We start from the raw sequence: 25,589 nt of genomic DNA on the forward strand, positions 1-25,589 counted from the left end.
GTTGGGAAGATCCCCTGGAGAAGGGAATGGCAGCCCACTCCAGTATTCTTGCCTAGAGAATTCCATGGACAGAGGGGCCTGGCAAGCTACAGTCTGTGGGGTCGCAAAAAGTATGATAGAGGGGTTATCCATTCATCAATAAATCACAGAGATTGGTGTGAAGTTGCAAATGGGATGGACGTCATAAATGAGGGAGCTATGTGCTGAGGAGAGTATCAATAACTTATGCTGTTAATACTGTCATGGAGGTTCAGGGAAGGCTCCCCCTGAAGCTGACAAGAAGGAAGGGAAGGGGTTATGTGGATAAATCAGGGTATCTCAGGCAGAGGAAACATTATCTGCAAAGTTCTAGCCCTGGGAGATTAAGAACAAAGGACAAGGACATTTGGGAAACTGGAAGAAGGCAAGCGGCTGAAAGTATGAGGTGGTGAGAGAACTAGGAAGGTAGAGAGGTGCAGGGGTTGTGTGGGTTCCCTGTCATCTTTGTCCTAAGAGAAGGGAAAACCGCTGGAGCATTTTAGGAGGTGACATGAGCACAGTTACACAGACGTATACGCACAGACATGTATACATAAAATAAAGATGCAACATTAATGTGATGCTGAATGAATTGCTTTCTATCTCTGATCCTTTCCACATGTATTAGGTGATACTGATAATAGGACTTACCTCTAGTTTTGCAGTAGCTACTATAGGAAATAAGCTAAGAGCAGATGCTTCTCTTAGCATTTGGTGTGCTGCATAGGAAAATTTCCTTTCTTTCTTTTTCTTTCTCTCTCTCTCGTCTTCTCCCTTCCTCCATCTCTCTCTCCCTCCCTTCTCTCTTCTGTGTTTATGAAGCTAATATCCCCTTTGAGAAAAAACCCAAGTGACCAAAGAATACATTTTTTTCTGTACAATTTCAATTGACTTATAATGTTTCAGGTATACAGCAACTTGATTCAGTTATACATACATATAAATTTATGAATATATATTCCTTTTCAGACTGTTTGCCATTATAGGTTATTATAATATATTAAATATAGTTCCCTGTGCTATATAGTAGGTCCTTGCTTATCTATTTTATATATAGTAGTCTGTATCTGTTAATCCCCAAATCCTAATTTATCCCCCAACTCCTTTCTTCTTTATAATGATGTTTCTCTTTTATGTCTGTCATCTATGTTTGTTTTGTGAATAAGTTCATTTGTATCATTTTAAAAGATTCCACATATAAGTGATATCAAATGGTATGTGTCTTTGAGGTATTTCACTTAGTATGTGGAAAACAGTATGGTGATTCCTTAAAAAATGAAAAATAGAGTTGCCATATGATCCAGCAGTCCCACTCCTGGACATATATCCAGAAAAATGAAAGCTAATTTGAAAAGATACCAGCACCCCAATATTCACCCCAATGTTCTTTGCTATTTATTATAGCTAAGACCTGGAAGCAACCTAAATGCCCATCAACAGATGAATGGATAACAAAGATGTAAGTAAATGGAGTATTATGCAGCCATAACAAAGAATGAGAAATGCCATTTGCAGCAACATGGATGGACCTAGAGATTATCATGTTAAGTGAAGAATACGTTTTAATTCTTTTAAAACTCAAGGCTATTAAACAACAACAACAACAAAGCTAGGGACTTTATTATTCTTACTAAATCAGTTGGTTATCAAATTGATCAGTGAGTATAAAATGGGCACTAACTTTATGCCTGGTTCTTCCAAGAGGGCCAGGGGATGGGAAGGTTTCCCTGTTATAGCACCTGTGAATCTTAATATCATGAAACACTTGAGCAGTCCTTACTGAAATAAGCAGGTGGTGGTAGGGACAAAGGCTGTACAGAAACCAGGTAGCTTGCTAATTGCTCTTCCCCTGGGGAATTTGTTATTGAGTCCAGTCCTTGGTCAAGGCATCAAATCAACGTGCAGAGTCTTTTTAAAGATGCACAATCATCTTGACTGTGGTTTGAATTAGCCTCCCTTCTTGTGGCACCATCCGTGGCTCCTCAGTTCCTTTGTGTGTGTGTGTGTGAAATAATAACAAAAACACCATTTTACTGTCACCTTCCTGCTGGCAAGAACAGCAGTCATTCAGACTGCCAGTGGTAATTTGAACCTGTTTATGCCTGTCTCTTTAGGCTCATTGAAAGTGTTAAAAACAATCATAGGACTTAATTACAATTCACTTAGCCTGATGATTTTTTTTTTTTTTTGTAAATAATCTTGATGTAAATTCCTGGTGGGCCAGGAGAGAGGAGGCGGGATCATAATGAACTGGTGATGAAGTGGAAATATTTTGAAATGCCGAATAATGTATTTTGCTTGTCACCTAATTACTTATCTGCTGCCTAATAGCACATTTCATAATATCTTACTTCTGATCTCTTCATCTGGCAATAAAAATTCTTCCTTGAGATTGCCATGTGCTCCCAAGTAAAGACCAGTGCATTAGGAGCTCAACATGTAACGATGCTTTAATGATCTGATAATGTCTCTTTTATGGAATGGAGAAAGGGCTTTCTTGTTGCACTGAAAATTCATCTTCTTCGCCAAGTGAATATTGTTTGAAAGGAACCTGTTATCAGTCAAAAGAGATGAACACACACACACACACAATCACCAATCTAAGAACAAAGGCTTGTTAAGTTCCAATTAACAGCAACGTTTTTTTTTTTTTTTGTTACTTTTAACAATGCAATATAAACACAGAGCAGTATTGAATGCATCCCAGAAAAACAAAAAATCTCGTATCCTTGACAATTTATTTTGGAAACCACCAAACATGCATGCATGCATATTTGCACGGACATGCACACACACCCCACAAATGCATTTTCATAAGCATAAATTTAATTTCATTGTATGCTTACCATATTCCAGGCCCTGAGCTGCATCATAGGAATATTTATATTCCTATATGAGAAGAACATTGTTTCTGCCTGGGGGTGATTTTGTGCTCCTGTCTCTGTCTGCACCCCCATTGCATGAGTATTTCACAATGTCTGGAGATAGTTTTGGTTGTCACAACTCGTGGTGAGGGTGTTCTGCTACTGGCATCAAATGTACTTCACCTTCCCCCTTTGAGGAGGGGTTTCAGAGAAGCTGCAAGGAGTAAATGAGAGAATGGATAATAAGTATTCTTTGGAGCCTGGGGGCTTGCTTCTGTGATTTGGGTGGACATGCCCCGTGGCAGGGTTCTGGGGTGGCCACCGACTCAGTTTCATGCCCATTCCTGACCAGCCAAAAGGTGACTTTGGAAAGAGTCTGGATTAACAGTGATTCTCCATGTCAATGTATGGCTAAAACCACCACAATATTGTAAAGTAATTAGCCTCCAGTTTAAATAAATAAATTTAAAACAAACAAACAATGATTCTCCAGGTAGTCTTGAAGGGATGTGAAGTTCGTTCCAGTGTCTTCCAGTAGACGCGCTGTTAGCATCTTGCATCTTGGAGAATAGTAAGCCCCAAGGCTAGAAAAAAGCCTCTTCTTTATCACCAATAAAATTTAAAATGGCCTTTCCCACAGGCCCACACGCTTTAAAGGGTGGGTGGGTAGGATCACTGGTTAGAATGTCACATATAAGGAAATCAAGAGAGAAACGTATTGGGCTCAAAGTTATAGAGCTATAAAGTGACATAACTGGGATTTGAACTGAGGTTCATTTTCTCTCTCTTATGTAAATATATATGTATATAAATAAGTACATTTGTAAAAAATATAAAGTAGTATGTATAATCGTATAATATGAAAAGTATACATTTTATAAATATGAATGTATTTATTATATATAATTTATAGATCATAAATAAATATATATAAATATGTATTTATATTTGTATTAGTATTTAATTATATAATTATATTACATTTTATGTTTTGCATATATATTAATATTAGTTATATATGTTTATATAAATATATAAACATATTAAGATACAAATATACTTTTGTTTGTTTGTGTACTCAGTCCCTCAGTCGTGTCTGACTCTTTGCAGCCCCATGGACTGTAGCTGGCCAAGCTCCTCTGTCCGTGGAATTTTTCCAGGCAAGAATACTAGAGTGGTTTGCCATGCCCTCCTCCAGGGGATCTTCCTGACCTAGGGATCGAGCCTGTGTCTCTTGAATCTCCAGCATTGGCAGGGAGGTTCTTTACCACTAGCACCACCTGGGACACCCAAAATATACCTATATGTACATGTTTATAATATATACATACATTTACATATATTTTCTTACATTTATAACTTAGCTTAATTCTGTTTTATGTCCCTATTCTGCTTGATGTTAAAAACTTACATATGGCAATTAAGATTTCCTTACTTGATATATTCTGCCTTCACCCTTGTCCCCATGATTGCATCTAAATTCAGCGGGAGCTGACACCTTGTCCAGGCATATTTGGGTACAGGTTTGGCCTTTGCTGATGATGTGTCTACAGTGGTTTCTACTGATGGCTATGTTGCCCAGTCTGGTTCTTGGCTGATCTGAGGCATCCATTCTTACATCTGTAGAGGTGCCCCTTTTCTCTTCTGTCTCTGGTGAGATGGTCCAGGCTGTGATGCTGCTATGTCTTCTCCATCTAGTCAAAGCTGTGGTTTTTCCAGTAGTCATGTATGGATGTGAGAGTTGGACTATAAAGAAGGCTAAGTGCGGAAGAATTGATGCTTAACTCAGAGTCCCTTGGACTGCAAGGAGAACAAACCAGTCAATCCTAGAGGAAATCAATCCTGAATACTCATTAGAAGGATTGATGCTAAAGCTGAAGTTCCAATACTTTGGCAACCTGATGTGAAGGGTTGACTCCTTAGAAAAGACCCTGATGTTGGGAAAGACTGAAGGCAGGAAGAGAAGGGGATGGCAGAGGATGAGACGGTTAGATGGCATGACTGATTCAATGGACATGAGTTAGAGCAAGCTCTGGAAGATGGTAAAGGACAGGGAAGCCTGGTGTGCTGCTGTCCATGAGGTCGCAAAGAGTCGGCCATGACTGAGTGACTCAGCAACAACAACAGCCAGACCCCAGGGTCTGTCCAAAGTCCTACAGCCTCCTTCCAGAACACAGATCTTAACCACTACCTCTCTTGTGCCTGGTGGTCATCACCAGCTAGGGCTAAGTGCTCCTGGGAGACTTAGTCCAGAGCAGTCAGACTCAAGAACATGGGCCCGCAGTGAGGAGTCTGACTTCAGCCCAAGACTTGGCCCCCTCCCACTTAAATAACTAGTAGAGATGTTACATCTGTGAGCTGGCTTTTGACTCACCACTGTTTTTTTTCACCAGTAAAATATAATTGCAGACTTATTGCTGTATTATAACCTCCCATGGAGGAGTAGGTGGTAGGGTGGGCTGAAGCTTAAGACAGATAATGGCCTTCTAGGACTGCAGCTCTCGGATCACCCACATCACTTCTCTTCTTTCTGCATTTCATCTGTTGTTGAGACAATAACTAAGCCATGATGGTGACTTGGAGTTATTCAGCCATGTGGTTACCCAAAGGCTAGGGGACATATGACTCCAATTATAGACTGTTTGCCAGCCTTTGACCTTGGAGGACCCAAGGCTGGGGAAGCCTCCTCATTTGCTGACTGGGGAAAGCCTGCTTCTCTTGGCCTTTCCTTTATCCTGCTCAGCTCATCAGCTGGGAATCTCTCTGATCCAAGGCCAAACTCTTCGATGTGCTTGGGGATGTGAGAATTAGGGAGATCTGTATTTTTGCTTGTGCCTGTTTTTTTGGGCAACCTACAGAACCTCATCTCAGAGAATATACACCAACAGCTGACTCAGTTGCTCTTTTATTTAACTTTTGCTCCTCCTGTAGCCCAGAATTCCTCATATTTTCTGGGCCAGAAATAGAATGCTAACTTAGCAAATATTTGTCCATATCAGTACTGTGTTTTGAAGTTCAGAAATCTGGAATGTGACTCTTTTGCTGTCTGATTCCTTTGTGCAAAATTCTCCACCAAGACTCTGGGTGCCCCATGGCCATCAGCGCAGTGAAGAAGGGTCACTGAATAAAAAGAAGTGGGGTGAGGGGGAAACACAGTGGTTAATTCCTCATAATATTCTGCAACATGTGAACTAGGGACAACTGGTACCCAGTACTTTTTCTTTACAAAAACTCATTTTCTTTCTGCCTAAGAGCTGTCTTGCACACTAGGTTATGGGCTTCCGGAGGCAGGAACTAGGTATGTGTTTTTCGTCGATGCATTCAGTGCTTGGGATGAGACCTTATACATAGAGGTGCTCCAAAAATATCTATTGAATGAATGAATAAATGTGATCAGGTCTATTCTGAGGTTCTAGAGAGAGGAACAGATACTTGAAGAACAAATGCAAGCATAGAAAGAGAACTGGGAGGTGTTATTCTCACATTGCTCAGGGCATCGCTTCCACCCATGGGTTAGGTGTAAGTTGGGTCAGGTGTGTCTGGGTGGAGAGAGAAGTACTCTGGAATCCTGGGGAGTTGGCATGTCATCCTGGCAATCGTCATGCACATTTGCTGAGTGACCATGGCCAAGCCCTCTTTAGGTCTGTTGTTTGTCTGCCTTTTAACCTTCGCTAAGATTGAGAGAGTCTTCAAGGTACACATTCTATCATCTTCTGAGGATGCTTCTGCCCCCCATCCTGGGCTTCATGCTTTATAAGCTGCTTCCTCCAAGCACTCTCCAGGCTGCTGACACAGCAGATGGAGCCAGTGCCTGCCCACGACTGACAGATGAGCCTCATTTACAGCCCTCAACATTTTAACCACTTGGCTATCTGACAGTGTCATCTAGCTCCAAGACGCCGGGAGAGCCCTCCCCATCCCCAGCAACACAGACAACTTCCCACCCCCATGCTGTCTGCACCTGGGACCTGGGGAACGTGGAACAGAGAAGCCAGCTTCCAGCCACGGGTCAGCGGGGCCTTAGAGAGAAGCCCCATTTGGACTTAGCAATAGTGCCTAGAAGCAGAAGATGCTGACGTGGTGTCCAGACAAATAATAGCTAGCTTGATCTATTTTCAGGTCCAGTTTCTCAGCCAATGGGATTACTTTGGCTGACCTATTTCGTAATAATATCAGTACTTCTAGAAAGGCCTGATACTGATTATAAGGTGGTCTGAGAATTGAAACACACCTTATTCTTGTTTGTTGACATTGTTTCCATGACAATAACAACAACTCTCTAATATCTGTTGAGTGCTAATTATGTGTATGTGTGTTAGTCGCTCAGTCGTGTCCAACTCTTTGCAACCCCATGGACTGTAGCCCACCAAGCTCCCCTGTCCATGGAATTCTCTAGGCAAGAATACTGGAGTGGGTTGCCATTTCCTTCTTCAGGGGATCTTCTTGAACCAGGGATTGAACCTGGGTCTCTCCCACTGCAGGCAGATTCTTTACCATCTGAGCCACCAGGAAAGCTGACCATGTGCTAGACATAAACATATTCATAAGCTCTTATTTTGCCCTTCCAACACCTCTATAAGACAGATATGATGATTATCACTACTTTATAGCAAGGAAACAGAGAATCAGAGATGCTAAGAAATTTACTCAATGTTGCACAGGTCTTAAAAGGTAGAACCAAAATTGTATTCAAGCAAACCCACTTTCCTCCTCCTCTCCTTCTAAGTAACTGAAGGAAAATCCTCTGTTAAATAAGCAGGGCTCCTGGCCTTGGCTCCAGTGATGATCATCTTCTGAGAAAGATGATGGGGCTGGAAAGAGACTCTTCTCTCTTATTTCTTCCATGAATTATTAATTTTTAGGTTCAGTGTAGAAATTCAAGAATCTGTGGTCCAGTTGGAAAATTCAAGGGTGAGACCAGGCCATTGGATGGGAACAGAGCCTTCTTTATTTTTTAATTTTAAAATATCTGTTTATTTTTGGCTGTGCTAGGTCTTCGTTGCTGCATGGGCTTTCTTAATTGGGGCCGCTCTCTAGTTCCAGTGCGTGTGTTTCTCACTGTGTGGCTTCTCTTGTTGCAGAGCACGGGCTCTAGAATACACAGGCTTCAGAAGTTGTGGCTCCTGGGCTCTAGCGCACAGGCTCAATAGTTGTAGCACACAGGCTTAGTTTTGGTTGCTTACAGCATGTGGGATCTTTCAGGGATCTAACCCAAGTCTCCTGCACTGGCAGGTGGATTCTTTACCACTGAGCCACCAAGGAAGCCCAGAACAGAGTCTTCTTAATGTAAAGAGGAAGGGTCACAGCCAAAATCTCCCTCTGCTGTTTCACCCTGGCAGAAGAATGTGGGTGTTAAAATGTGTTGGGAGCAGGGTGAAATTGATAGGACAAGACTCGAGATATCTGTTTAGGTCTCTTTCTTAGGGTGAATGTTGGCCCAGGATATTGAGGACTTTGTAATATGAAAGAGTCATCAGGCAACTAGGAAAATTTACTAAGAGTCTATAAGGCGCATGACCTCTGGTTCACTTAATTTCTGAACTTAGATTGCCCAGGATTCTATCTAATTCAATTCTAAGAGATCATTGTGTACGCATGCCGTGCGTGCACGTGGGCTCAGTTGCTTCAGTCGTGTTTAATTCTTTGTGACCCTGCCAGGCTCCTCTGTCCATGGGATTCTCCAGGCAAGAATCCTGGAGTGTGTTGCTGTTCCCTCCTCCAGGGGATCTTACCGACCCAGGGATCGAACCTGCGTCTCTTGTGTATCCTGCATTGGCAGGCAGGTTCTTTACCACTAATGCCACCTAAGAAGCCCATGACAAGCCTATTTAAAAAAAAAAAAAAAAGTATATTTACAATGTTTCAGGTGTACAGCAAAGTGATTCAGTTTTATATATATATATATATATATATTCTTACTCAGATTATTTTCCATTATAGGTAATTATAAGATATTGAATTTACTTACCTATGCTATACAGTAGGTCTTTGTTGTTTATCTATTTTGATATATATTAGTGTGTATTTGTTAACCCCCAATTCCCAGTTCACAGCCCCCTTTCCCCTTTGGTAACTGTAAGTTTTTGTCCATGAGCCTATTTCTGTTTTGTAAATAAGTTCACTTGTATCATTTTTAAAGATTCCACATGTATATTATCATATGTGAAATGAATCGCCAGTCCAGGTTCAATGCATTGTACAGGATGCTCGGGGCTGGTGCACTGGGATGGGATGGGGAGGGAGGTGGGAGGGGGGTTCAGGATGGGGAACACATGTACACCCGTGGCGGACTCATGTCAATGTATGGCAAAACCAATACAATATTATAAAGTAATTAGCCTCCAATTAAAATAAATAAATTTATATTAAAAAAAAGATTCCACATATAAATGGTAACATATGACGTTTGTCTTTCTCTGTCTGACTTACTTCACTTACTCTTGTTCCTAACCTACTTTTAATGTCCCATATGTTATGGTGAAGTTATTTGCTGTCTGTTCCCCTCATTGAATTGTGAGCTTCTCAAAGGCTGGGATGTGATTTATCCAATTCTTTTCCTGCAGTACCTAGAAAGATGTGTGGCCTAGGAATGGCACATGATGATTATTTCATAAGTGGGTTATTCAGTGAATGAAATTGCTCAACCTGTAATTAGAAAGGATTTGGTTTATTCAACAATCACCACCTTGAGTGTTCTCAGAGAAGAAAATGGTTAGGCTGTTTTTCCTTGGGGCCTGAATTTTTAAAACATAGAAATGTTGGGGGGGAGGGGAAGGATCTCACATTACAGGCTCTCACGTGTGCCAAGCACAAAGGTCAGTGTTTTCCGGATGTATCTTGCCTTATCCCATCCTGAACTCTTCATAAAGAATCAATGTAGAGAAAAAAGCACTGGCTTTGGATACTGCTGGACTTTGTCTCTTTGCTTGTGACCCTGATCAAGTGGTTCAGAGTTTCCATTTGTCTTGGTTTTCTCATCTGCAAAATGAGCACGTTATATCTAACTGGGTTTCCCTGGTGGTACAGAATCTGCCTTGCAGTGCAGGAGACACAGCAGATGTGGGTCCCAATCCCTGGTTCAGGAAGATCCCCTGGAGGAGGAAATGGCAGCCCATTCCAGTATTCTTATCTGGAGAATCCCCATGGACAGAGGAGCTTGGCAGGTTACAGTCCATGGGGTTGCAAAGAGCTGGACACGACGGAAGCTACTGAGCACACACACACATACAATGCCTAGCTAGTGCTGTGGGTTTAGTATATTGAAGGTAAAGTACTTGGCATGTGTGTTTTTTGTTCAAATTGTGGTAAAGAACGCATAACATAAACTTTGCTACCTTCACCATTTCTGAGTGTGTAGCTCAGTAGTGTAATGCCTGTTCACAGTGTTGTACAACCATCCCCACCATTCATCTCCGAAACCTTTCCATCTTACAAAATTGAAACTCAGATACCTCTCAAACACTGACTCCCAATTCCCTCCTCTGCTCAGCCCCTGGCAACCATCATTCGACTTTCTGTCTCTCTCATTTGACTAGGTGCCTCCTATAGTATGTGTCTTTTGGTAACTGGCTTATTTCACTTAGCAGAATGTTCTCAAGGTTCATCTGTGTTGTAGCATGGGTCAGAATTCCTTTCCTTTTTAAAGCTGAATAACATTGCATTGTATGAAGGCTGGGGACACACGTTTGATTCCTGTTCCAGGAACTAAGATCCCACATGCCACCAGGCAGCTAAGCCCGAGCACCACAACTCCTGAGCCTGTGCTCTGGAGCCTGAGAGCAACCACTGAAGCCTGCGCACCCTGGAGCCCGTGGTCCGCAACAAGAGGAGCCACCGCAATGAGAAGCCTGACACGCCAATGAATAGCATGTCGCAGAAGAAATAGTATTTTGATACGCGGCTAGTGGTTACAATCTATTCTAACATGTGTGGGTATCACATTTCGAATCCCACAACACATTAGGACTAGAAACAGCAAAGTCCAAGAGAGCTGGCTGCTACTCGCCGTGTGGCTGATAAAACAGACTGACCATGATGGTGGAGGAACGTAAACTTAAATCAGTGGAATCGGGAGGAAGAGAACACAAAGGGAAGAGAAGAAGGAACAGAAATAAAACAACCTTTCCATTTGTTTTTTTTTTTTTTTTGTGGGGGGAGGAGGCTCTGTTTTTTAACAATAGAAATTAATTTTATTACCATTCTGGAGGTTAGAAGGTGTCTGCATGTTTGATTTCTTCTGAGGTCTTTGTCTCTGGCTTGCAGATGGCTGTCTACTTGCCGTGTCCTCACGTGATCTTTCCTCTGTCTGTGCATCTCTGTGTCCAGATGTTCTTTTCTTATAAGGACTCCAGTCAGGATTGGAGTAGGGTCTACCCATATGGCCTCATTTAATCTTTTAAAAAAATTTTAAACCTTTTTAAAAATGGAAGTATAGTTGACTTACAATGGTGTGGTAGTTTTAGATATATACATTTAAGAATATATGGACATTCTTTTTCAGATTCTTTTCCAATATAAGTTATTATAGGATATTAAATATACTTCCCTGTGCTATACAGTAGGTCCTTGTTAGTTATCTATTTTGTATGTAATAGTGTGTATATGTTAACCCTGAACTCCTAATTTATCTCTCCCCTTTCCCCTTTAGTAACTGTAGTTTGCTTTCTATATCTGTGAGTCTATTTCTATTTTGTAAACAAGTTCATGCACGCATGTGTGCTAACCGCTTCAGCTGTGTCTGACTCCTTGTGACGTTATGGACCACAGCCCGCCAGGCTTCTCTGTCCATGGAATTTTCCAAGCAAGAATACTGGAGTGGATTGCCATGCCCTCTTTCAGGGGATCTTCCCAACCCAGGGGTCAAACCCTGGTCTCCTGTGTCTCCTGCATTGGCAGGCAGGCTCTTTACCACTAGCACCACCAAGTAAGCCTGTAAACAAGTTCTTTTCTTTTTTTTAAGATACTACATGTAAGTGATATCATATGATATTTGTCTCTCTGTAAATGACTTATTTCACTTAGTATGATAATCTCGAGGTCTGTCTGTGTTGTGCAAATGGCATTATTTCATTCTTTTTATGGCTGAGTAATATTCCATTGTGTGTGTGTATGTGTGTGGATACTACATCTTCTTTATCCATTCATCTGTCTACTGAGTGAAGGAACAAACATCCATCATTACACTGCTGCCGCCTGTTCTGCTGCTAAGTCGCTTCAGTCGTGTCCGACTCTGCGACCCCATAGACGGCAGCCCAACAGGCTCCCCCGTCCCTGGGGTTCTCCAGGCAAGAACACTGGAGTGGGTTGCCATGTCCTTCTCCAATGTACTAGCTCATGAAATTAACTTCTGGGGAAATGGCTACTTGAAGCACAGAACCACCAACTACCCTTTGATCCTTTAATGATAATACTGAGCTGTCAATGGTGAGTTTAACCACTTTAGAGATGTCCTGTTTCAGAAGTGATGCCAATAAACTGTAGTTTCTTCGACACACAATGCTACTACAAATTTAAAAGGTCCTTCTCTTCTTGTTACTGCCTTTGAGAGTCTCCCTTTTTCAAAATGTACCTTCTAAACCAGGGAGAGAAGGAGGTGGCAGAGGATGAGAGGGCTGGATGGCATCACCGACTCAATGGACATGAGTTTGAGCAAACCCTGGGAGATGGTGAAGGACAGGGAAGCCCAGTGTGCTGTGGTCCATGGGGTTACAAAGCAGTCGGATATGACTTAGCCACTGAACGACAATAAACCTGAGTTAGGTACCCGCTCCCTTGGGCCTTCACAGAATCTGTTTTGTTGTATCGTAGCGATAACCATGTTGATTTTAACTCCTCTCTCTCTCTCACCTGTGTTGTTCTTGGGCTGCTTCCTATTCTAGACCATCATCTCGTTGGGGCACAAACTGAGATTTGAAGTGAATCTCTGTCCCTCAGAATCTGCATACAAAATGGCCAGAAATGAACATTAAATAGACATTTGTTTAACAACCCCAGTTTCAAAATATTCACATCCTAAATGCTCAAAATTAAAAAAATTTTTTTTGCATTCTTAAAGATATAAACTCTTGGGTAACATACAGGATCAATTTGCCAAAGGTTTTCCAATGAATATGTACACTTTTTTCTGCATCACAAATTCCTGCTGTTCTCTCTGCCACCAGGGTTCAATAAGATTAATTTAATTCTCTTTTTACATCAACCTTTTCTGGTAAAAGCCTAGCCTTCTATGTTCTCTTTTGACAAATTCAGGGTAATTTTGAGTTGGATCTGATTTTTTTTTTTTTTTTTGCTTTCTTGTGGTCAGAGAAAAATCTACATGATGTTTCAAACTATAATTTTCAGGTTTTCTCTTTAAAAGGATGCTGGATGTACATATTTGGATTGGAAAGGAAAATGGAGCTAAAAGCCTGTTATAATTTCTTTATGTCTATTCTCTTTTTTTGTTGTTAAGAGAATTAGCAGTGCAGTTGGCTCCCACAGGAATATCTCCTGCTTATTCTCTCTCATTTGTCCAGTTCTGGGACAATTGAATAATCTGGAATGTATCCAAGAATTCTGAGTCCAGAGGGGGCCTTAGGGAAAACAGACACCCTCTTCTTCTTGGTTTCCCTGACAATCAGAGGCAATAAAGCTTTAGCTACAATATTTTGGATGCTTACTATGCTTCATATGTGATACTGAGCATGGAACATCCACAGTCTCTAAACTTTATAGCAAAGCCTATGAGGATTTATGTTATAGTTCAGTCAATCCTAAAGGAAATCAACCCTGAATATTCATTGGAAAGACTGATGCTGAAGCTCCAATATTTTGGCCACCTGATGCAAAGAGCCAACTCATTGGAAAAGACCCTGATGCTGAGAAAGATGGAGGGCAGGAGGAGAAGGGGATAACAGAGGATGAGATGGTTGGAATGCATCACCGATTTAATAGACATGAGTTTGAGCAAACTCCGAGAGATAGTGAAGGCCAGGGAGGCCTGGCATGCTGCAGTCCAGGGGGTTGCAAAGAGTCAGACATGACTAAGTGACTGAAAAACAACAACAGCTTCATTTTAGACCTGAGAAATTTTATAACCCACCCAAAGATGCTGTTAGGAAATGAATGGCCAGAATTTGAATCCAGAACTGACTGATCCAGAAATCCATGCTTCTTTTGTCATGTTGTTATGGATGTTGTCATGGGAGAGAGTCTGTTGAGGCTACAGCACGGGGCACAGAAAGAGTAGGGGTCTTGGAAAGAGTAGGGGTGAAGAAGGGCCCTGGGTAGGATCAACATGGCCTGTGGGCCAAGCAGAAATGTGGTGCTTCTCCCTTGTGAAAAAAGCTTTGGAAAAATGTTATGCATTTCTCTAATTAGGGTTAGGGTTAGTAAGCAGTGTAAAAAGTGAAAGTGTTAGTTGCTCAGATGTGTCCAACTCTTTACAACTCAATGGACTGTAGCCTGCCAGGCTCCTCTGTCCATGAATTCTCTAGGCAAGAATACTGGAGTGAGTTGCCATTTCCTCCTGCAGGGGATCTTCCTGACCCAGGGATTGAACCCAGGTCTCCTGCATTGCAGGCGGGTTTGTTACCATCTGAGCCACCAGTAAGCAGTATAAGAGCTAGAATTTGTCCACCAAATACAATGTCTGGCATGCCAGAGTCACTCAAATATGTGTGGGGGAATAAGTGGATGAGCCAAGTGGGAGAGATCAGAGGACATGACTTCTATGGTCTGGCAAACCAAGTGTGATCTTAAATATGCTGAAGAGTAGAGATAAAGGTATTTAGTAAAAACTACCTTCCAAAGTCAATATCGTGACAAATTTTATTATTGTCTAGCTGCACAATCATTTTCTGAATGTCAGAAATTTGCATTTAATGCCCTTTGAGGCAGTAAGGAGTGCTGAAGATCACAGATTTTAGAGTCAGACTACCAGATTCTAAGCTTGGCTCTGCCATATTCAAGTGGTGTAACTTCGGGTAAACCACAAAACCTCTGTATGCAAAATGTGGCTAATAATAATAGTATATCACAGGGGCTCTTAGAGTAATACATTGTGTTCAGCTGCTCAATCATATATGACTCTTTGCAACCCCATGGACTGTAGCCCACCAGGTCCCTCTGTCTATGAGATTATCCAGGCAAGAATACTGGAGTGGGTAGCTATTCCCTCCTCCAGGACATCTTCCCAACCCAGGGATCAAACCCACATCTCCTGTAGCTCCTGCATTGGCAGGCGGATTCTTTACCACTGAGCCACCTGGGAAGCCATGAAATAGTACATTAGTTTGTATATGAAATAGTGCCTGGCACATAATAGCACCTTTCTGTTTAGTAGGTATATAAGTGTGCTTTCACCTTCTTTATCATTAACTAATATCATCATCACCATTTTTGTGTTCTTTCTTTAATAAATCCTGATGTCCTAGCCTTACATAGCTATATGGATGTCATGGCCATCCAGAATAAAGCTTATATACTCAGGAAAGCAAAAGAAAAGTGCATAAATAATTTGAAAAAAAAAATTGTCCTTAAGACTGTATTCTAGTGGGTACAGGTGTTTTCCCATAGGCTCATAGGTTAACAATTCTGATATTGCTAGACATGCATACTGGAATTAAACAACTAAGTAAATAGATGGTGGAGGGCAGGAGTCGGGTTTCTCATTGTTGGGGTGAGAGGTTACAAATGAGCAAGGGGAGAAGGCTAGAATGTTCCATGTGATAATGGATTGGAGTTGGAGATATCAAGATGAATTCATGTTTAGCTTAAGATAGATACAGATGGTTACATAGGTAAATATTCATAGATAAGTATCTGTACTTTCACTTTTCACTTTCATGCATTGGAAAAGGAAATGGCAACCCACTCCAATGTTCTTGCCTGGAGAATCCCAGGGATGGGGGAGCCTGGTGGGCTGCCATCTATGGGGTCGCACAGAGTCGGACACGACTGAAGTGACTTAGCAGCAGCAGCAGCAAGTATCTGTATATGAGTCAGTATACACACCTTGACTTCCTTAGTCAGCTGAGGAACTAAAAGCCTCGAGTACCCTTAGCACTCATGTTTTGGTTTCTAACATCATCCTCCAAGAAAAGGAGCCAGGGTCTTTGGAGAAGTGGATTCTAGGATGGGGCAGGAAATAAACTAGATGAACCTTGGGCATGTTGCCTTATTAGAAAAAAAGGAAGTTATTAAAACAAAAAAAGAGGAGGGACATAGGAGCCACTTGAAGGAGATTCCCCAGACCTGGGAATATTTGAGTAAAAAAACAAAATAGTATTGGATTTTAATCCAAAGTATAAAATATATATCCATGTGTCCACATTAATAATATCATATATGTGTGATATATAGTTGAATTAATAATTAAATGGGTTATGTACTCAGTCACCATCAGTCGTGTCTGACTCTTTGTGACCCCATGGACTGTAGCCCACCAGGCTCCTCTGTCCATGGGATTCTCCAGGCAAGAATACTGGAGTGGGTTACCATGCCCTCCTCCAGGGATCTTCCCAAACCAGAGATCGAATCCATGTCTCCTGCGTCTCCTGCATTGCAGGCAGATTCTTTACTGCTGAACCACCGGGGAAGCCCAAATTAAACAGAAGAAGAGACAAATCTCCTATGATAAAAAATTACAAATAATTTATGTAGACATTCTGTATTCAAGGAGGTGGAGCGTAATTCCTCACTCCTTATGTGTGGGTTGTGAATAGTGACTTTCTTCCAAAGAGTATGATGTGGAAAGAGAGGAAAATGCAGTAACTTTATAATGGAGAGAGGAGAAATACTGGCTCAGGCGGTAATTAAGGTTACTATCAATAGCGATGTCATCAAAAAAGGTATCCTTGGTATGTTATGTTGAGAATGTCATCTTATCTGTATGGTTTTCCTCCCCCAAACTCATAACCCCAGTCTAGTCATGAGAAAAACATCGCACAAATTCCAACTGAGGGACATTTCTACAAAATATCTGACCAGTACTCTTCAAAACTGTCGAAGTCATCACAAATAAGAAAAGTCTGAGAAATTCACAGCCAAGAGACAGACCTAAAGAAAGGTGGTGATTAATGTGCTACCTGGATGAGATTCTAGAACAGAAAAAGGTCATTAGATAAAACTAAGGAAGCTTGAGGGCTTCCCGGGTGATGCTGGTAGTAAAGAATCCACCTGCCAATGTAGGAGATGCAAGAGATGAGGGTTCAGTCCCTGGATGGGGAAGATTTCCTGGAGGAGGGCATGGCAACCCACTCCAGTATTCTTGCCTGGAAAACTCTGTGGATAGTGGAGCCTGGCGGGCTACAATCCATGGAGCTGCAAAGAGTCAGACACGACTAAGTAACTGAGCACAAGGAAGCTTGACTAAAGTTTGGACTTTAGTTAATAGTTATATATCAATATTGATTCATTAATTGTAACAAATGTACCCTACTAATGTAATTTAATAATAATAGAGAAAACTGGTTCTGGGGATATGGAAACTCTGTGCTATCTTTGCAGTATTTCTGTAAATCTAAAATTGTTCTACAGTAAAAGTTTATTTTAAAAGATATGTTGTCCCTATATCATTACTCCATAGGATTGATATGAAGATTTAAGGAGACAGTGCATGAAACGTTCTTTACCAAGTGATGGGTAATACATGCTCCACAAAGCAACATGCTTTGACCTTTTTGTTCCTTTCTGTGCTATTCTTCCTTGTTACATGCCTTGAAAAGCTTAATACTGTTCCTTTCCCTCCAAGATGAGCCAGACTGCTCTAGTTTTTGATAGCTGTTATCTGCTTCTTTTCCACTGAGAAAATTAGAGCATCATCCCAGTATTTGTAACATTTTTACTTCAGTGAGTCTGTCTTGATTGCACTCATTAGTCTGTTTAGTAACTAAGATGTACCACATAAAAATGGTACTTATGTGGTGGTTACTTTGGTAACCACCATTTAGTTACTTCCGATTAGAGTAAGTGTATCTTAACTTTCTTTGAAACTGATTAAGTGTATGAGGCCCTCTTTTCTGTCTTAGTAAGGAGAGGATGGGATGTAATCTCTGTCTGCTGACTGAGGGTCTTGACAGAATGCAGCACCCAAGAACAGCAAGTCCTCATCAGTTATTTCTAAGTATCAGAAAAAAGAGTTGATACATTATATGTATAACTGATTCACTTTGTTGTATAGCAGAAATGAACACTAAATTATAAATCAACTATACTCCAATAAAAATTTTAAAAAAAGAAGGAGTTGCAAAATTATGATTAAGCAGGGAAAGTTTTTTTGTGACACTGGGTAGAAAGTACCTTTCTACAGAGATGAGGTGGGTAAGATATCTCTGGGGCTGAGATGTGTCTAGAAGAGAAACCACACTGCTGGCAGCAAGACATTGCTGGTCCTACTAGATTCTCTCTGTGGTTATGACTCTGCAAAAGAAATTATATGCCTGCATGCGTGTTCAGTTGCTTCATTTGTGTCTAACTCTTTGTGACCCTATGGACTGTAGCCCACCAGGCTCCTCTGTCCATGGGATTCTCCAGGGAATAATACTAGAGTGGATTGCCATGCCCTCCTCCAGGGGATCTTCCCAACCCAGGTATCCAACCTAGGCCTCTTGCATTGCAGGCAGATTCTTTACCACTGAGTCACCAGGGAAGCCAAATTATACATTATATATATTTTATATACAAATTATATACATTATATACATATAGTTGCATATATCTATATATGATTTCTTTTGCATAGTATATATATACTACATAAATACACTACATATAAAAATATGCATTTATCATAATATGTGGGCTTTCCTGATAGCTTAGTTGGTAAAGAATCTGCCTGCAATGCAGGAAACCCTGGTTCAATTCCTGAGTCGGGAAGATCCACTGGAGAAGGGATAGGCTACCCACCCCAGTATTCTTGGACTTCCCTTGTGGCTCAGCTGATAAAGAATCCGCCTACAATGTGGGAGACCTGGGTTCAATCCCTGGGTTGGGAAGATCCCCTGGAGAAGGGAAAAGCTACCCACTCCAGTATTCTGGCCTGGAGAGCTCCATGGACCGTATAGTCCATCATAATATGTAATTATAAAATATAATATTTATATATACTTAGTATATAATATATAAATATATGATTTATAAAGTTATCTGAAATATATTTTATATTTCAGTTCAGTTCAGTCACTCAGTCGTGTCCGACTCTTTGCGACCCCATGAATCGCAGCACGCCAGGCCTCCCTGTCCACCACCAACTCCGGGAGTTCACCCAGACTCACGTCCATCGAGTCAGTGATGCCATCCAGCCATCTCATCCTCTGTCGTCCCCTTCTCCTCCTGCCCCCAATCCCTCCCAGCATCAGAGTCTTTTCCAATGAGTCAACTCTTCACATGAGGTGGCCAAAGTACTGGAGTTTCAGCTTTAGCATCACCCCTTCCAAAGAAATCCCAGGGCTGATCTCCTTTAGAATGGACTGGTTGCATCTCCTTGCAGTCCAAGGAACTCTCAAGAGTCTCTTCCAGCACCACAGTTCAAAAGTATCAATACTTTGGCACTCAGCCTTCTTCACAGTCCAACTCTCACATCCATACATGACCACAGGAAAAACCATAGCCTTGACTAGACGGACCTTTGTTGGCAAAGTAATGTCTCTGCTTTTCAATATGCTATCTAGGTTGGTCATAACTTTTCTTCCCAGGAGTAAGCGTCTTTTAATTTCATGGCTGCAATCACCATCTGCAGTGATTTTGGAGCCACAAAAAATAAAGTCTGACACCGTTTCACTGTTTCCCCATCTATTTCCCATGAAGTGATGGGACCAGATGCCATGATCTTCATTTTCTGAAGGTTGAGCTTTAAGCCAACTTTTTCACTCTCCACTTTCACTTTCATCAAGAGGCTTTTTAGTTCCTCTTCACTTTCTCCCATAAGGGTGGTGTCATCTGCATATCTGAGGTTATTGATATTTCTCCCGGCAATCTTGATTCCAGCTTGTGTTTCTTTCAGTCCAGCATTTCTCATGATGTACTCTGCATATAAGTTAAATAAGCAGGGTGACAATATACAGCCTTGATGTACTCCTTTCCCTATTTGGAACCAGTCTGTTGTTCCATGTCCAGTTCTAACTGTTGCTTCCTGACCTGCATACATATTTCTCAAGAGGCAGATCAGGTGGTCTGGTATTCCCATCTCTTTCAGAATTTTCCACATTTTTATGTTTTATATTTACATACCTATATATTTATTATATTATATTACTACATTATGTAATATATGATTATTTATATTATATATAATGTATATATACATACACATGCATAGACATGTATACATACTACTTAGATCAGATCAGATCATATCAGTCGCTCAGTCCTGTCCGACTCTTTGTGACCCCATGAATCGCAGCACACCAGGCCTCCCTGTCCACCACCAACTCCGGGAGTTCACCCAGACTCACGTCCATCGAGTCAGTGATGCCATCCAGCCATCTCACCCTCTGTCGTCCCCTTCTCCTCCTATATACATATGTTCAAATATTTATTGACTTAGCCACCTGTCTTTATGTTTCTTCTCTCGATTGTCAAGGAGAGGATTTGTAGATGACCCAGGTCTCACCCACTCTTCTCTCTTCACTCACTCTTGTTCTGTTTTTCTTAGATGCCAAGCTAAGCTTACCTCATGTGTATTCTTTGTTTGTCCTCCTTAGCTGGATGTATCTGTGCAAAACTCACAGAGAATCTGCATTGTCAGGTCCAGTCCAGTTTCCTGTTCAGTAAAATGAATATAAGATTAAAAAAAACCCAATCACCAAAGTCTGTTTAAGAATTCTTGATTGCTGCTCTGCGCCTGGATTTCAATATTTCTGAATAATCAAAGCCTGGAAGCTAGTACAATATGGCTATCTAAAACTGCCAGAAATTTGCCTCCTGCTGTCCTGAATGTGAAAGCAGGAACGTGATTCTGCAGCAGGCTCTTCCTCCTTTGTGAGGAATCCCTTTGGAGGGCCAGTTCGGTCCTACCCACTTCCATTAAGTAACTACTCGCTACCCTGAATTAGCTCAGGACGTGGGAGAAATTGGGGCTTCCCTGGTGGCTCAGATGGTAAAGAATCTGCCTGCAATGCCAGGGACCTAGGTTAGACCCTTGGGTCAGGAAGATCCCCTGGAGAAGGAAATGGCAACCCGCTCCAGTATTCTTGCCTGGAGAATTCCACGGACAGAGGAGCCTGGTGGGCTATACAGTCCATGGGATCACAAAGAGTCAGACATGACTGAGCAACTCGCTTTCACTTGAGAGAAGTCATCCAAAAGCAAGTGTTTTATACTGATGTATTAAGTAGTCTGTCTAATAATATAAAAGGCTATCCCAAGTGATAAGGAACCTCTCTACAAATTTCTTTTCCCTTAATGAAGTGTTTAGCTTTCCCCTGGCAAGACTGGTTACAGGGTTTGAACAATAGTGGATGGGATCTGGGACTGAGGGAGCAAAGAGATGGGAGTAAGGGCTCCCACTGGATGATGGGCTTAGGTGGTGTCAGCTCTTCAACTAGTTTGGAATCTATTTTCAGGGGAAAAAAAAACGCTGTTAAGATAATTAACTTTTGAAGTCTTAGGGTATTCTCTACTCACTACTCAGGCAATCTGCTGCTTGACATTTCTTCTGCAGTGTTAATGAAAGCCTAGCACTGGGGCCTTCCTGGTGGCCCAGTGGTTAAGAATTCACCTTCTAAAGCAGGGGGCATGGGTTCCCACCCTGGTTAGGGAACTAAGATCCCACATGCTGTGGAACAACTAAGCCCAACTGCTGAGCCCATGTACAACCAGAGAAGTACTTATGCACCACACCAAAGACCCAGGACAGTTTAAAAAAAAAAAAAAACAAGAAAGAAAGAAAAAGGAAATCTAGGGCCAATGCCCATTCCATCTTGATGTACTCCACAGACCCCATGGGAAGCTTCTCTTCTGATCAGTTCCAGCTTTCCAGAAGGAATCCAGACAATTGCACTTGTCAGAACTCTATGCTGCATTTGCCAGTAACCTCAAAGCACACTAGTTTGTTTTGAAAGGAGCTTCCCTATCTCCCGTGCTACTTCTCTTTGTCCTTATTCTTTCACAATGAAGGAAGACTTTCTCCACTTGAATTCATGGCCTCCTGGTTCATTGACTTCAAAGCTTCTCAACAGAAAAAATTGAGGGAAGAACTCTGATTGGTCCAGGCTAGATCACATGCTCACACCTGGGCCAATCACTGTGAGAAGAAGGGGTTGTGATTGGTTTGATTTGGATCACATGCTCATTGTGTGACCAGAGGGGTGAGTTTCTGACCTGATTTCCAACTGCCAGCTCTCACTTACATCTCTGAGTAAGAGTTTCCCTGCCCACTGGGGCTTTCTCTGCCCATGAATGTGGCAGGTTCCAAGTGCTGAGGAATTACTGTATCTCAGAAGCAGCCCTCAAATGACTGATAGAACCTGGCATATAAATACTCAGGGACTCTTGCCCATGGGCTGACAGAATTTCAACACCACTTATCAGAAGGCTAGAGTGGGATTAAATGCCCATTCTTCACCATTTCCCCCTTGCAGACATTGCACTCCCTATCTGCCTTTTTTATTCTCTGTTTCTCCCCCTACTTCCTTTTCTGTAGTATTTCCTGATGGTTGTTGTTCAATCACTAAGTCATGTAGGACTCTGCAACCCATGGACTGCAGCACACCAGGCTCCCCTATCCTTCACTGTCTCCTGGAGTTTGCTCAAATTCATGTCCATTGAGTCAGTAATGCTCTCCCACCATCTCATCCTCTACAGCTTCTTTTGTCTTCAGTCTTTCCCCACATCAGGGTCTTTTTCAGTCAGTCAGCTCTTCACATCAGGTGGCCAAACTATTGGAGCTTCAGCTTCAGCACTAGTCCTTCCAATGAATATTCAGGGTTGATTTCCATTAGAATTGACTGGTTTGATCTCCTTGCAGTCCAAGGGACTCTGGAGAGTCTTCATTAGCACTACAGTTCAAAAGCATCAGTTTTTTGATGCTCAGCCTTCTTTATCATCCAACTCTCACATCCGTACATGACGACTGGAAAAACCAGTTTTGACTATAATGGACCTTTGTCAGCAAAATGATGTCTCTGCTTTTTAATATGCTGTCTAGCTTTGTCATAGTTTTCCTTCCAAGGAGCAAACATCTTAATTTCATGGCTGCAGTCACTGTTCACAGTGATTTTGAAGCCTGAGAAAATAAAATCTTTGCTGTTTCCATTTTTCCCCATCTATTGGGACCAGATGCTATGATCTTCATTTTTTTAATGTTGAGTTTTAAGCCAGTTTTTCACTCTCCTTTTTCACTCTCTTCAGGGGCGTCTTTAGTTCTTCTTCACTTTCTGCCAGAAAAGTGGTATCATCTGCGTATCTGAGGTTGTTGCTATTTCTCCTGGCAATCTTGATTCCAGCTTGTGCTTCATCCAGCCTGGCATTTCACATGATGTACTCTGCATAGAAGTTAAATAAGCAGGGTGACAACATACAGCCTTGTTGTACTCCTTTCCCAGTTTTGAGCCAATCAGTTGTTCTATGTCTGGTTCTAACTGTTGCATCTTGACCGCATCAAAATTTCTCAAGAGACAGGTAAGGTGGTCTGGTACTCCCATCTCTTTAACAGTTTTCCACAGTTTGTTATGATCCACACAGTCAAAGGACTTAGCATAGTCAGTGAAGCAGAAGTAGATGTTTTTCTGCTTGTATTTGAGTCCGAATCTCAGTGATTTATGGGAAAACCCAAACTAAGAGAGTTATTGTGATTGACAGCTCATTACATGAGTCAAACAGGGATGAAGCAGTGTGCAGAAGGAACTGATAGTTCTGAATACACAAAATAGTAGCTGTCCACTGAAATACATGTGTGTGTGTTGCAGGGGGAGGGAGGCAGGGGGGAAGAAATCCACAGAACAGCAAACAATGAGAACTTAAGGTAAATCTCTTTCTATTACACCAACATTTGGAAACAAACCTTGACTTGCTTGCTATGCCCAGGGGAAGCCAAGAGACCTCCCTAGCAGGTTGCTCTAGAGAGGAAAATGTCAGTGGATCTTGGGGGCCAGGCAACAGGCAGAGCTGTAATTTATGGGAGACAGCATTTCCACCCTAACTCCATTAATCTTAGGACTCTTCTGCCCCAGCTGAATGCCAGCCAAAAAATTATCATGGCAGAAGGACATGCCTGCCTCCTCAGATGCTGGCCAACGTCTGGGCGACTTGGCTTATGTTTGGCGATATTCCCATTAGACAGTTGGGCTTGTGGGTTGGCCCATGCATATGCAGTGATAAAAATACTCTCCTTATCTCTGTGTCTCAGCTGTGGTATCTCTGCCTCTTCTCATTCAATTATGTGCTTAGTTGCTCAGTCATGTCTGACTCTGTGACCACATGGACTATAGTGTGCTTCTCTGTCCATGGGGATTCTCCAGGCAAGAATACTAGAGTGGGTTGCCATGCTCTCCTCCAGGGGATTTTCCCAACCCAGGGATCAAACCCAGGTCTCCTGCATTGCAAGTGAATTCTTTACTGTCTGAGCCACCAGGGAAGCCCAATTTGAGTGTATTGGTTTCTAAAGACAAACTTATTCCATACATGTCACAGGTCAAATTGTCTAGAAAGCAGTGTTTGAGAGACAGCTTCAGGTGTATGAGACTCTGATGGAGTAAAACACACACACACACACACACACACGCTTCTAAGGTTGTGAGGGAAACAATATAAGAAAAATAAAGGAGACACACCGGGATGGGGATCTCAGTTTCAGATAAAGTCTAGACCAGGGGTTGTCAAACTATGGCCCCTGGACCAAATTCAGCTGCCCCTGTATTTGTAAATGAAGTTTTATTGGGACACAACCATGCCCCTGTGTTAGCATAATGGCTATGTCTGCTTTCTTGCTTCAAGGGCAGAGTTGAGTGATTGTCACAGAGACTGGATGCCCTGCAAAGCCTAAGCTATTATAGTCTGATTTTTTTCCAGCAATAGCCTACTGACCCCTGCTCTAAAACTTGTCCCAACCTGTGGGAGCTCTGGAGCCTCCATTGCTTCATCGAGTTATCCCTACCTTGAGGAAAGGGCTGGTCTTGGTACCTTAGCGTCAGCTAGGCTTTTGTTGTCACCCACCTTGGGGTGTTGGGGGTGAGGTCCGTCAAACAGATTAAGCCCAAGATGGTGGTTCACATCAGCCAAGAGCAAATTTCTGTATTAATATACAGAAGCCATGTAGCTCAGTAGGTAAAGCATCTGCCCGCAATGCGGGAGACTTGGGTTCAATTCCTTGGTCGGGAAGATCCCCTGGAGAAGGAAGTGGTAACCCACTCCAGTATTCTTGCCTGGAGAATCCCATGGACAGAGGAACCTGGCAGGCTACAGTTTGTGGGATTGCAAGAGTCGGACATGACTTAGCGCTATCTTTCTTTACAAGCTCTTAGCAGCTGAAACAGCTGGGACTCACTTGTGGGGTAAGGGCATCTCTCAAGGCACTGGAAGCAACTACCACCGTGCTGATCTGTATCTGCAGATGTGCTTCCTGGGAATGGGGAGAATCACTGCTTCCTCTATCTTATCTGAGCCTGAATGACCTCACCTGGACTCTGTGACTCCCACTTCCCTCTTGCCTCCAGTCCATCCACAGTCCATCTGTCCCACTGTCCTTGGGGTGAAGACAGAAACCTTTAAAAGCACAAACAGTATTTCCTC

At 42.1% G+C, this 25,589-nt stretch overlaps 1 protein-coding gene and 1 long non-coding RNA gene across 3 annotated transcripts in view; one reads left to right on the forward strand and one right to left on the reverse strand.

Annotated features, from left to right (window-relative positions):
- Positions 1-25,589, forward strand: part of SHISA9 (shisa family member 9) — a 348,748-nt gene that overhangs the window by 295,346 nt on the left and 27,813 nt on the right. The gene's annotated exons all lie outside the window — the stretch shown is intronic.
- On the reverse strand, positions 5,771-21,932 carry LOC129637611 (uncharacterized). The gene is made up of 3 exons (XR_008707548.1): positions 21,800-21,932; positions 20,533-20,622; positions 5,771-6,002 (listed from the first exon to the last, which is right to left on the reverse strand). It is a non-coding gene; the product is annotated as an uncharacterized LOC129637611 (long non-coding RNA).

The sequence above is a fragment of the Bubalus kerabau genome, chromosome 23, assembly GCF_029407905.1.
Source record: "Bubalus kerabau isolate K-KA32 ecotype Philippines breed swamp buffalo chromosome 23, PCC_UOA_SB_1v2, whole genome shotgun sequence".
Lineage (NCBI taxonomy): Eukaryota > Metazoa > Chordata > Mammalia > Artiodactyla > Bovidae > Bubalus > Bubalus kerabau.